This window comes from Leptonychotes weddellii, chromosome 3 (genome assembly GCF_054177405.1).
Source record: "Leptonychotes weddellii isolate Sample4059 chromosome 3, ASM5417740v2, whole genome shotgun sequence".
NCBI classification, from domain to species: domain Eukaryota; kingdom Metazoa; phylum Chordata; class Mammalia; order Carnivora; family Phocidae; genus Leptonychotes; species Leptonychotes weddellii.
In genome coordinates, this window is record NC_138371.1 from 68,066,161 (window position 1) to 68,077,462 (window position 11,302).

The following is an 11,302-nucleotide window of genomic DNA, read 5'->3' on the forward strand; positions in this document are numbered from 1 at the left end:
CAGAGGGAGAAGCAGACTCCCTGCCGAGCAGGGAGCCCGATGCGGGACTCGATCCAGGGACTCCAGGATCATGACCTGAGCCGAAGGCAGTCGCTTAACCAACTGAGCCACCCAGGCGCCCTGAAGAAGCATTTTTTAAAGACAAGATTTTTATAGTGAGAAGAGTGCTTAAGTAGGAGTCAGAAGACCTGATATCCAAGAAGGTTGATCAGTTATCAGGTGTTTTGGGCAAGACATTCAACCTTGCTGAATCTCCACTTTCCCATCTGTACAAGATGGGTGACTTCCACAGCTCCTACAACTTAATGGGGTCTTTGTGAGGATTAAGTAAGAAAGCATACAGGAAATTCCTTTGTGGCCTGTTAAATGCTCATATAAGCTACCTGAAGGAACACGTGACCTAGCTCCAGCAAAAATTTATCATGGTTCCAACAATATTAATAATATTCTCATTAAAAGGGGGGAATTAAGATTTGGGTCAAATTTATGATTTCTGAAGGAAGGCTACTTGCTTATTGATTATTGATTATTCTGAACTTTGGTGGGAGACTTCTTCTTTAGGTAAGTACCAAAATACATCATCTCTTATATTTCCTTACAAAGGGTGGACTTTGAGCCATCTCACTGGAGTCACCTGATAGGTTTGTTGAAACAGTAGTTGCCTGGACTCAGCATCTAAAGATTCTGCCCTTTGGGCTGAGAACTCAAGAACCTGTATCCTAGCTGATGCTACACACACTAATACTTTTTTATAACAATTTTGTCGAGATATAATTCCCATATCATATAATTCACCCATTTCAAGGGCACAACTCATATTCGCAAAGTTGTGCAACCATAAAATATGAGATCTACTGGGTTATATAAAAGTTTTATGGATGTGGAGACTGCTCTGTGGTTAATGTATAAAGAATTTCCGCCCCCCCCCAGCCCCAAGTATAAAGATAGATAAAAGACAAAATCATTGCACTCCACCAGACTGCTCTGCTTTCTGAGAGCTGATGGATTTCTGCTAAACATATTTCTTCTATTTTACAAAAGGGTTAGGGGATACTATAGAGAAAATGTAAATGCTGCATAACTAAAGGAGTGTGGAATTTTCCTCCTCCCTGAAAATCTGGCAAGCCCTGGACTTCTCTTTCCATCTTAGGTATCAGAAAGAGTTTGTAAGGGAAAAGAATCATGATCAGGCTAAGGTTCCCCAGCTCCTCTTAAGGCCTACTTCCTGATCTATAAGTCTTCTTCTCTTCTTAAGAATTCAGGATCAATGCAACTTCCTAATATCTTTAGACAGAGCATGTCTCTAAAAGCTTATTGACATTTTCAGTTTGTCAGCTTCCAGAACTCCATTGTTGACTCTGTTCCATCTCTGTTTAATTAGAGGGGAAAGACTTTTAAACAAAAACACTTCATTGTTTCTGTAAATGGTAACATAAATGGTAAGGTATGAGCCAGAAACACCCAAGGCTTTAGAAGGAGTCACAACCCTATTCAGGCTATGTTTTAGATATTTTGCAAAGTGCTTCTCTTACTCTGTGGGGAATAAAATGTTTTGGAGAAGCATATTGGGGAAGCTAGGTAAGCTGCTTTTCTAGTTTTCACAAAGAGGGTTTCTTATTTAGTGTACAGTACAGTAAGCATCTTTCTTGAGCATCATATTCACTTAAGAGAATTATATATATATTATCTATTTTATCTATTATTATCTAATATTTTATTTATAATATGTATATATATTATATATTATAATATGCATTATACAATCTCTTCCCTTCTAATGGAACTAATAGTCACTCTAAGGAGGTCAAATCAACAACTGAGTTTGATCATGAGGACAAAAACAACAACAACAAAAACCCATAAACTCTTACAGAGGGTTTAGACCAACAGTTCCTTTTTATAGATGAGAAACTAAGGTTCAGAGAGGTTTGTAACTTTCAGTTAGAGCACACTTCTTTGCTTTCCTTAGAGTAGGTGGTCACACCTTCAGGGCACATTATCTTGAATTAAAGGTAAGAACTCAAATATGATTTTCAGGGTGAAACCTTAAAAGCTGTAATGAAGTAAGTCCTAGTCTCTGTTAATAGTTGAGTATTATGTTTTCAAGATCATACATTAAAATGAAAGCAGAGTACAAGTTATGTTTTAAACTTGGTTATTTTCCATGATGTCAAGGTAAAACCCAGAGAGCAAGATACATTTTAAAGTTGGTTGTTTCCCTCTGCTGTACACAAAGATTGTCAATTCAGTAGAAAGCTCAGCTCAAACCATCTATGAATGGTTTCCAAATTCCAGAGACCTCTGTCTGGGAACATTTTTCAAACCGCTGGTAATATTGCCACATATAGATCCCATCCAGGTTTAAAGCATAGACCCCCACAACATCATCCTTGTTTATAAGTCTTGAAGCTGCCCCTAGTTCCAGGAAATACTTTGTCATCGTGCACTTGACAATTTTTGGTTGCCATCAAACACGTCACAAACTTAACACTCAGTTTTCCCAGTCAGTCTTTCCAGGGACCCAACTCACCTCTCTGTTTGGGTTTCCATGCTGACATTTAGAAAAACAACAGTCACTCAACTCATAAAGCCCTTTCTCATGTTCGTACTAATTTTAATATTGACTTTCTCCTAAAAGCTCCAAAATATTTTAAGGTTTTTTTTTTCCCTTTTTTTTTTTTGCAAGATTGAGCTTCCAACTTGTGTTTTTTTAAGTGCTTCCAAATTTTTTCTTAACATATGTTGCACGAAGTCTGTCCTATTAACAGAACCCACTCCTCTTCCACATAGCATAAAAATCCAAAGATTTAGCCTTTCAGAGTGCATTTCTAGGTTGTACCATTAATTTGAGCTTTGTGTTTAGCTCAAATCAATTTGTTTAGATTAGGTTCTCCCAAGTCATTTTATCTATAATCATCAAAGATTCTGAGTTCAAATCCATTTCTGGAACACCCAATTTAATGTATCTGGATGAGGACACATTTCTTTATACTCTATATATTATATACATTTCTTTATACTTTATAGGGAAGTGAAAGTTTTTTTTTTTTTTTAATGAACACAGCAGCATAACATTTGATCCTAACATTTTTGAACAGCTCTCCTTTGTTTTCCCCTTCCACGCAGGAAACTCTATTTAAAATTATAGGATTGGATAAATATGTGTATCAAATTAAAATTTTAATTTATTTTATTTTAAGATTTTATTTATTCATTCGAGACAGAGAGATAGAGAGAGCATGAGCAGGGGGAGAGGCAAAGGGAGAAGCAGGCTCCCCGCTGAGCCAGGAGCCAGACGTGGGGCTCGATCCCAGGACCCTGAGATCATGACCCGAGCCGAAGGCAGATGCTTAACCATCTGAGCCACCCAGGCACCCCAAATTAAGAATTTTAGAGAGGTATAATTTGTGTGATTAAGCACTTTGATGCTAGAATCAGATTGCCTGGGACTGGATCTTAGTTCTACATCCTACCTGTACAACCTTGAAAAGGTTACTAACCTTTCTGCACCTCAATATTTTTGAAGATTTTATTTATTTATTTGAGAGAGAGAGAGCACAAGCAGGGGAAGCAGCTGAGGGAGAGGGAGAAGCAGACTCCTGACTCCTGGCTGAACAGGACCCTGGGATCATGACCTGAGCCAAAGGCAGATGCTTAACTGACTGAGCCACACTGGCACCCCTGCGCCTCAATTTTTAAATAGGAATAACAAAAGCTAAATGGAGATTGAGTAGTAAATATATGCAAAGCACTTAGAACTATGCCTGTCACATAGAAGTAATATATGTTGGCTATTTATATATAAATGCATTTGATTGAATAAAATTTATAGATCAGTTACCAGGAATATAGATGCCATATAGTTTGGAGGCTATACACACGAGATCCCCAGCATACATAAATAGGAAAATTCTGGCAGGAATTTGAGAGAGATTCCTTATTTTTTGCTTACTATTTTGAATTTTTACTTTATTTTATTGTGTTTTTTTTAAAGATTTTATTTATTTGAGAGAGAGAGCACAGGCAGGGAGACTGGCAGATGTAGAGGGAGCCTGAAGTGGGGCTTGATCCCAGGACCCTGGGATCATGACCTGAGCCAAAGGCAAGCACTTAACCAACTGAGCCACCCAGGCACCCCATTTTATTGCTTTATTTATTTATTGCCTTGAAGAATTTTACACATTGCCTTTAATTTCAACTTGCATCATAAAGAAATAATCCTGTAGTAGGAGGTATTTAAAGATTCTTCTGTGGCTGTTATTTGTGATTAGATTTAGTTTTGATACACATTTCATCATGAGGTTAGGATTTGAACGAAAACTTTTCCAAATGATTTAGATTAATCTGAGCCATCACAGTCCTGGAATTCTTCCATGACAAAGGTACAGAAAAGACCAGAGAAGTCTGCTGAAGAGCAACTTGAGAGAGGGCAGGAGGGTTGCTTGCTCCCACCCATCGGGAAGGCAGTTCATAAACACTAACCAGATCTCTCACAGGCTTGGGGCAAGGCCAGAAGCTGAAACAAAGAGTGTAATTTAAGATTGATTCTTTATTTACTTTGCTTTGGTTAGGTAAAGTCAATGACCCAGGCATTACAAAGATGTTTCTGCTTACAAGTTTGGTTGATGGTTGTTGAAATACTCAAGCTACTTACAAGACTTCACTTGTTCATTAAAAGATTGTCAGAGACCATGATAAAAAAATTCTACATTGGAGAATGGAGACCAAGCAGATTTAAATCTTCAATGGGGATAACATACAGTGCAATTTACTATACAGGTGTACACACACACACACACACACACACACACACACCCTGAGATACATAGAGAGAATAGTGATGTTCCTAAAACTTCAGTGCCTCAATAATGATGAAGACTCTCTTAGAGTATATGAATCCAAATCTGTCACAGTCTGTGCAGAGAATTTAGCAATTCATTGTTTGCTGTCTTATGTTATTCTCCAGTCCTGCCATCCAGGTAAATCTCACCTTCCTGAGCAGGTTTCAGCACTTGCATTTTACTGAGCTGTGATTCAACTGTACTAGAGCTTCACAGCAGATATCCCAGCCCTGACCTCAAACTCTCAAGATGTTGTCAAATACGCTGTTGGCAGTACCATGGTGCCATGGGCAATGGGCCTCCCAAAGGCAAATATTCTGTGTATGCTCAATTACAATCCATGCCTCTAGATAAGAAGCTCCCAACTAAGGCCAGAGGTCCGCCTATCTGCTCTGGGAGGCCAGAGGAATATGCAGTGATAGGAGGAAGGCCACTGTGACTCCTAGCTTAAATGTATGCTCTGCTATCAAAGCACACAACCCATGGCTCATCCACACTCAGTCTTTCAAGCTAATTTTGGGGCTTGGCCCTACGAATATAAAAATGAATGATATTTGGCCCTACCATTAAGGACTGTATAGCTCATAAAAATAACACCCTGAAACAACAGGTTTAGGAAGAAACAAAAGAGCACTTGTGATTTGAATAAAGGACTTCTCCAAAGTGAAAAAAGGTAAAAAGAGGAAACGATAATTACATCAGATAAAATAGGTTTTTTGCCTCTAAAATGGCCAAGTAGGATTTTAACAATGTCCACTCTCTGTAATAAAATCTAAAGCTCTACACATATGTCAGCTCCTACAAAAAGGATAAACACCAGCCTTTACGGCTTTGACATTCTGAGATAAGGAGGGTAAATTAGTTACATAGATTTAAACAATTTTAAAGTAAGAAATTTCCAGATAATTGATTCAGCTTTACCAGCCTTTAATTTATAATCCCACTTGTGAATCCATAGAGAATCTCATTTAAAAATTAAGACAGCTTTTAATTAGGACAGATCATTAAGCAGGACACTTTGTATTTGATACAAAGAATCCTTGATTATAATATTGTTCCATATTTTAGTCTAATCTCAGAAATGTGTCAATATGTATGTTAAAGTAACTTTCATTGTTTATTATTTTTAGACTATCGATAGTATATAACCCAAATTTGTTTACATTTATGATTTCAAGATAAAAAAGTCCCAGAAGCATATAGGCAGCTCTATAGAAAGGAACAAAAGGTCAGCTTCCTGAAGTGCCTGCACAACACCACCTTCCCCACACAATGGGGAAACATCTAAAGAAATTTCACAAAAAAAATAACTAAAAATGTTTATACTTGTACAAACTATCTTTCAGGCATGAGGGTAAAGATAGGGATTCTTAGATATGCCTCATCTCAAAAAATATCATGCCCTGGAGTTATAATCTCAAGGAACTCAGAGATGATTCAGAATTAAGTTTTCAAAAATGCAGAAGTAGTGATATGAAAGAAATTGCACAGTTTTTCTTACATCGTCTGGACTCATTAATCCAGTTGAAAACGTGATATTAGATTAATTCTGCAGTTTGGAATAATCTTAATCTGCTATTCTGTTTTTTTTCCTGTTTTCTGTTTTTTTCCTGTTTTCTCATTTTTTACTTCTCTTTCCCAATTAGCCAAATACAAATGTTTATGTATTTATACATAAATACAATTTATACAAAAATACAACTTATACAGAACCCCTCTCCATGTTTAATGACAACTTAAATAATATCTGTTGTTCTCTAGTCTTATCACTTGTTTAAAAATGATAAACAGCTTCTCGGTAATGATTCCATTTGTTTATATCTGATCCGTCCAAAAATCTCACTAAAGTAAAAATAAAGGAATGAAATAAGATATAAGCCCATGGGAGGAAAAATAATGTGAGAAGAAATTATTGAAGAGAGGTCAATAAATTTGGAAGAAGGAAAGCAGATAGATGAATCCTAAGAAGGCTTGGGAATATACCAGGTAGCTAAAAAGGTGGGAGTGGTGGATAGAATTGAAAATGGAAAGATCATCTGAAAGCCTGAGGGAATGAAAAAAACAAAACAAAAAGCAAAAACCCAAACCCCAGCTGTGAGCCTCCCACATCTTCTTATCCTCTCTTACAAAGCCACTCAGCTACCCACACAGCACTACTACCACCACTCCTCCCATATAGGGAACTATCACCCTCCCAGGCAGGTTTTATACTTCTGGGTGGATTTCTATCTTTGGCAAGAGTCAGAGATTCATCTTCCAGATTAATTAAATCATAGAGAACCCACACTCCAGGAAACAATGTACATCAGAGAAGGGGAAGTGAGCCCTTGCAGAAAACAGGGAGAATGTGTGAAGTTCCTATAAAATATCAAAACATCTCAGCCCTGTTCCTTGCTCTGCTCCCAGAAGAGATTATCAAACAGGAAACTGGAATGTGTGGTAGGCAGAACAGTGACCTCCTAAAGATGTCCATGTCCTAATCCCCCAAACGTGTGAATACATACAGGCCTAGGGGGAATTAAGGTTGCAGATGGAATTAAGGTTACTAATCAGTTGACCTTAACATAAGAAGATTATCCTAGATTATCTGAGTGGCCCCAAGTAGTCACCATAGGGTGTTTTAAATATGGGAGAGGCAGAAGAGTCAGAGTCAGAGTGATGAGATATAAGAAAGACTTGACCAGACACTGCTGGTTTTGAAAATGGAAGAAGGCCATGAGCAAAGGAATATGGTCAGCTGGTAGAAAGGAGAAAAGGCAGGATAACTGATTCTCCTATAGACCCTCTGGAAAGAAACCCAGACCTGCTCACACTCTGATTTTAGCCCAGCAAGACCCATTTTGGGCTTCTGAACTACACAACTATGAGATAAACCAGTGTTAGTTTAATCTGCAGTAGCTGAGTTTGTGGTCATTTTTATTTATTTATTTTTAAAGATTTTATTTATTTATTTGAGAGAGAGAAAAAGTACAAGTGGGGGGAAGGAGGTGAGGCAGGCTCCCCATTGAGCCAGGAGCCTGACTCGGGGCTCGAAGTGGGGCTTGACCATGGGGCTCAATCCCAGGACTCAAGATCACGACCTGAGCCAAAGGCAGACACTTAACTGACTGAGCCACACAGGCACCCCTGATTTTTTTACAGCAGTTGTAGAAAACTGATACAAAGGACCTGACCAAAATAAAAGGCCAACAAATACTGAGATTTGTACAACTAGGTCCTTCTCCTTTCATCCTGCAGTAGTAAAACCTCAAGTCAACAACCATTCCCCTCACATACACATGCACAGAGCCTCCAATTAGCAAGTAGAGCTTCTAAAGACAAATGACCAACTATCCCTATAATGCGAGTGCAATCTCCAAAATGTAAAATAGAAATAAATATTTTTTAAAAAGATAAAATTTAAAATAGAAGAAACAGAAATGTGGAAGACTGAAAAATTGTGTTAGAGAAACCTATAATTAATATAATCAGGAAGCTAAGAAATAATGTATTCATAAATCAAGAAAAGCACATTATTGAAGAAAAAGAAGTAGAGAAGGAGAAGAATAAGAGTTCATAGAAATTTAAAAACATGTCAGCAGACAATTGTAAAGTTAATAGAATTTTTAGAATATGAAGTTGGAGAAATCACCCAGAAAAAAATAGTATCAAAGGACAATGGAATATTACTCAGCCATAGAAAAGAATGAAATCTTGCCATTTTCAAAAACATGGATGGATCTAGAGGGTATCATGCTAAGCTAAATAAGTCAGTCAGAGAAAGACAAATACCATATGATTTCACTCATACGTGGAATTTAAGAAACAAAACGAAAAAATAAAGAGACAAAAAAACCCCCAGACTCTTAACTATAGAGAACAATCGGATGGTTACAAGAAGGGAGGTGGATGGGGGATGGGTGAAATAGATGATGGGGATTAAGAGTACACTGATCCTGATGAGCACTGAGTAATGGATAGAGTTCTTGAATCACTATGTTGCACACCTGAAATTAATATAACACTGTATGTTAGTTATACAGGATTTTTTTTTAAATAGTATAAAAGGCAAAAGGACTAGTCACAGGAAAGGGAAAATAAGAAAATCGAGCATGCGGGCGCCTGGGTGGCTCAGTTGGTTAAGCGACTGCCTTCGGCTCAGGTCATGATCCTGGAGTCCCGGGATCGAGTGCCGCATCGGGCTCCCTGCTCGGCGGGGAGTCTGCTTCTCCCTCTGACCCTCCCCCTGCTCGTGCTCTCTCTCTCTATCTCATTCTCTCTCTCAAATAAATAAATAAATAATCTTTAAAAAAAGAAAAGAAAATCGAGCATGCAACACAGGAGGTCCACAATCAGGACAGTAAGAATTCCAGACAGAGAATGAGATAGAGAGAGAGAGTGTGCACGCATATTGATAAGAGGAAATATTAAAGAGATAATATTAAAAAAATCCTGTTACTGGTGAACATGTTCCCAATGAGTTATTGGTACAATGAATGAAGAGAGACAGGCATCAAACCGTGGAATGGTAAGATTGCGGAACACCTGTCTTAGGGGTAAGTACTTCCAGAAAGAAAGCAGAGATCACATTCAAGAAAGGGTAAGGGCAAACCCAAGATGCCAGGAGAGTAGGGAAATGCACCATGAGAAAATGGTTAGCCTTGAATTATTTACCTATCCAAACTATCAATCGAATGTGAGTAAATAAAAATTTATTGGGCAATAAGTTCTCAGAAAAGAGCCCCCCAGTGTGTGGTTTGCTTTACAAAAATGGAGGCACAGAAAGAGGGGAAATCTTAGATTCATAAAATAGTCAACACAAAAGAGTGGCCAGGGGAATTACCTGGTATGCGGAGTACCTAGAAAACAGTCCGTCTATTATTGGAGCAGGAGGGCAGAAGGGTGAGGGGATAGCACCAAAAAACAAGCAAGCAAGAAGAATTTGATATGTTTGGCTCTACTGATATGTTTTTCACTTCAGTAGGATAGTTTAATTTTTAAAAATTAATATTAAGATTTCTGGGAGGTAAATAATGCTAGATGTACAGCAAGTGAAACAAACATAACAAGAAAACCAGATTATAAATAACCCAGAAACTGAAGTTAAGGAAAAAAGGAAATGTAACATAATAAATTACATATTAATCTATAAACAATATTTATATGGACAGGGCAATATAAACAATTGATGCTGACTTAACCAAAACGTGTGATATAATAATATTTGGAGGATGGGGGTCATGGAAGAGTGCTAAATCCTCATCTGTTAGTGCTGGGAGGTAATAAGTAATGTCTAAAACCAGTAACTGTAAATGGCACAAAAAGCATCAAGAAACAAGATGGTAGAGTCTCTGAGACACAGCTAAAAGAACCAGAAGTGGTTATTGCTGGGGAGATGGATTGGGCGGGCTGGGTTCCACAGGAGAGGTGAAGCAGAAAGCTTCTGTGTTTGTATTTGTTTTTTAAAATTATATGCATATATTACTTTGATTTAAAAAAATGGCTGAACTATTTACTAAGTTGTGAGCTACACTGAGAGAATTATCATATATAAGCCCCTTTCCTCCTTTCCATAAAATAGAATTACATATAGCAATAGTGGTCATTTTTATTGCTAGGAGGCTTGAGTTATGAGTTTCCACATCTTTAAAACTCATATTGATTACGTGAGTCATTTTTTTTTTAATTGGGAAAGACTAATAAACCATCCAGTGGTAAATATTATCTGTCATCTAAGACAAATGAGCATTTCTTTGTTAATTATACTTAAAACACAAGTATAAATAGCTCTACCTTGACTACATAAAACAAATATTTGAGGCACTCTGAAAAATAAAGATAGTATCTCAATGAGATTCTCTCATTCCTTTTTCTTCATTCCTTCCATCCTTTGTTTTTTACACTTCTCTATTTTCCCATTTTGAAAACTTGACTAGATATTTCTCTTATGATCAAGAAACATATATATATTAGTTTAAAACTCAATTTAAAATAACATAAACATAAAAAAATTTGTATGTAACATATAATATGCACACACGTAAGAGAAAAACAACGCTAAGACACTAAATTTTAATGATGGTCATCTTTTCTTGTAGGAGAAGAACCTGTTTTTTTCCCTTCTAATTTTCCCTATTTTTCAAACATCAGTAGCAACATTTTAGTACTTCTAAGTATTAAGTAAAGTAAATAACATTTTCCTTAAAGACAGTGCTGGTAGCTTCTTTCATTTGAACCCAAGCACTTTACAGCAAGCAGGAAGTATATGTGAAAGGGGCTGCCATATGCAGGTGGCCAGCAACAGCAGTATATTGGGACTAAGGCTACGAGGGGGATTGTGGGAATTCTTCCAACTTTAATTCTTCTTCTGCCTACTGTGTGGCAACTGCTTTTGTTTTTGTTTTTGTTTTTTTAAAGATTTTATTTATTTATTTGACAGAGAGAGACACAGTGAGAGAGGGAACACAAGCAGGGGGAGTGGG